The following is a 2,500-nucleotide window of genomic DNA, read 5'->3' on the forward strand; positions in this document are numbered from 1 at the left end:
ATCAGCGTGTCCTCCCTGGCCGAAAGGTCCGGGTAACCCGCTGAACCTCCTTCGTGCTAGGGATTGGGGCTTGCAATTGTTCCCCATGAACGAGGAATTCCCAGTAAGCGCGAGTCATAAGCTCGCGTTGATTACGTCCCTGCCCTTTGTACACACCGCCCGTCGCTACTACCGATTGAATGATTTAGTGAGGTCTTCGGACCGGTGGGCGCGGGGTTTCGGCCCTTCGATTCCACCGGGAAGATGCCCGAACTTGATCATTTAGAGGAAGTAAAAGTCGTAACAAGGTTTCCGTAGGTGAACCTGCGGAAGGATCATTAACGGCACCGAGAGTGACCGAACAGAGAAGGAAGGCATTAAGAAACCGAGGACGGTTGCTGGCTCTGGGGGAGTGCGTAATCTCGCTTGCGAGTGGACCGCCTTCTCGTGGAAGTACCCGTGTCTGGTCATTCATGATAATACAACCTCTACTGATGACTGAAAAATAGATGACGTCAACCTGAGGGGGGACCGGTCGGCGAAAGTCGCACCGACTCCCCCCGCATGAGGGGGAAGACGCATCATAATATGTGACCACTACTGATGACTGAAAAATAGATGACGTCAACCTGAGGGGGGACCGGTCGGCGAAAGTCGCACCGTCTCCCCCCGAATGAGGGGAAGACGCATCAAAAATTAATAAAAGGAAGGCATTAAGAATGAACCAGATGAACGGGGCTCTGCGGAAGGCGTAATCTCGCCTGTGATTGGACCGGCTCTTCCTGGCAGCGGCCGGATCTCGGAGATAACGTCGTCGGCCTGAGGTGTCCAGGTCGGCGAAGTAATCCCCCGGAGGGGGACGGCAAGACCGTCCCGCCTCGAGGTGGGAAGTAGGAGCGAAAGATGGTGAGTGGGTGCCGGCGGCACGCGGGCTCCGAGGATCCTCAGGGATCCAAGGACAACCCGCGCGACCGCGAGCACTGGGCTTAAAGCCACTTTATCTGCCCACGCAAGGCCGTTTCGGCGGCGCTTGAACGAGAGGGGAGCGCGGTCTGACCGTGCCGCTGTTCTGGGGGCAGCTCCCCCTCGAAAAATAACAACTACCTGTCCTACGGGACTAGCAGTAGCATCCTACCCGAAGCTCTGCTCGAATCTAGAGAAAAACAACCCTGAGCGGTGGATCACTCGGCTCGTGGGTCGATGAAGAACGCAGCTAATTGCGCGTCGACATGTGAACTGCAGGACACATGAACATCGACGTTTCGAACGCACATTGCGGTCCTTGGATTTCCAATCCCGGACCACGCCTGGCTGAGGGTCGGCTACATGAAACCCGTGGGCCCGCGCGGTCTTTAAGATAATAAGGGAAAGAAAGAAAGAAAGAAAGAGAAAGAAAGAAATAAAGGCACGCGAGCGGCCCTACGCTGGGGGGTCTGACGAGCCTGCACCTCGCACCGCCGGCGTCGCTCCGAGCAATCGGTGGCGGCGTCGGCGACTGCGAGGAGGTTAAGGGGAGTCAGTCGCCCTTGAAGGCTTCACAGGGTTCGGTGGAGCGAGCGGATAGACTTAGCTCGCCCTCCTCTCCTCGGCGACGGGGCCCATCCTTCCCCGATCGCGTCTGAGAAGAACTGACGCCCGGCTTGATGTGATGGGAGACAGGCAAACTCCCGAGACAGAGAGAGAGACACACACTTGCCGGGCGGGAGCGAAAGATATGACCACAATAAATAATGACCACAAAAAAAACAAAACAAAAAGAAATCAGTTCAATGAGAGAGGCTAAGCTTCCGACCGCTCACATCGGCCCGTCGGTACAAGAAACCATCTTTCCGACCTCAGATCAGGCGAGACTACCCGCTGAATTTAAGCATATTACTAGGCGGAGGAAAAGAAACTAACAAGGATTCCCCCAGTAGCTGCGAGCGAACAGGGAAGAGCCCAGCACGGAATCCCGCGCGGAGACGTGCAGGGAGATGTCGTGTGTGGGAGGTCCCACTCTCCCGGGGCGCGGTCCAGCGAGTCCAAGTCTCCCTTGAATGGGGCCATCGCCCGCAGAGGGTGCCAGGCCCGTAGGACCGCGGCCGCTCCCGGGTGGGGACTCTCCTCAGAGTCGTGTTCCTTGAGAGTGGAGCACTAAGAGGGTGGTAAACTCCATCTAAGGCTAAATATGACCACGAGACCGATAGCGAACAAGTACCGTGAGGGAAAGTTGAAAAGAACTTTGAAGAGAGAGTTCAATAGTACGTGAAACCGTTCAGGGGTAAACGGGAGAGACCCGGAAGACCGATTGGGGAGATTCAGCCCCGTCCGCGCAGTGCCGGCCCCCGGGCGGGTGCTCCCGGATGTTCCCGGCCGCCGGTCGCGCCGCGAGGCGCGCGCCGGTGCGAGTCGGGCCCACCGGCCGCTCGGGGTCTAAAGCCGCGGCCGCGGCGGGGTGCATTTCCTGCCCCTAGTAGGACGTCGGGACCCGTTGGAGGAGCAGGTCCCTCGCGGACCATTGCGGCCTAAGGCCCGGGACAGA

The 2,500-nt window shown here is 58.3% G+C and overlaps 2 non-coding genes and 1 pseudogene across 2 annotated transcripts in view; all 3 read left to right on the forward strand.

The window, feature by feature from the left end:
* The window catches only part of LOC147870479 (small subunit ribosomal RNA), a 1,918-nt gene extending 1,598 nt beyond the window's left edge, over nucleotides 1-320 (forward strand). Inside the window, exon 1 of the ribosomal RNA XR_015533399.1 lies at nucleotides 1-320. This exon is cut by the window's left edge and continues 1,598 nt beyond it. This is a non-coding gene — a ribosomal RNA (small subunit ribosomal RNA).
* An 824-nt stretch (nucleotides 321-1,144) lies between these two features.
* LOC147870480 (5.8S ribosomal RNA) lies at nucleotides 1,145-1,300 on the forward strand. The gene has a single exon (XR_015533398.1). It is a non-coding gene; the product is annotated as a 5.8S ribosomal RNA (ribosomal RNA).
* Nucleotides 1,301-1,809: 509 nt separating this feature from the next.
* Nucleotides 1,810-2,500, forward strand: part of LOC147870481 (large subunit ribosomal RNA) — a 4,225-nt pseudogene continuing 3,534 nt past the window's right edge.

The sequence above is a fragment of the Zootermopsis nevadensis genome, unplaced genomic scaffold (assembly GCF_977971745.1).
Source record: "Zootermopsis nevadensis isolate Lab colony 2312 unplaced genomic scaffold, Znev_1.0 Znev_ptg000246c, whole genome shotgun sequence".
NCBI classification, from domain to species: Eukaryota; Metazoa; Arthropoda; class Insecta; order Blattodea; family Termopsidae; genus Zootermopsis; species Zootermopsis nevadensis.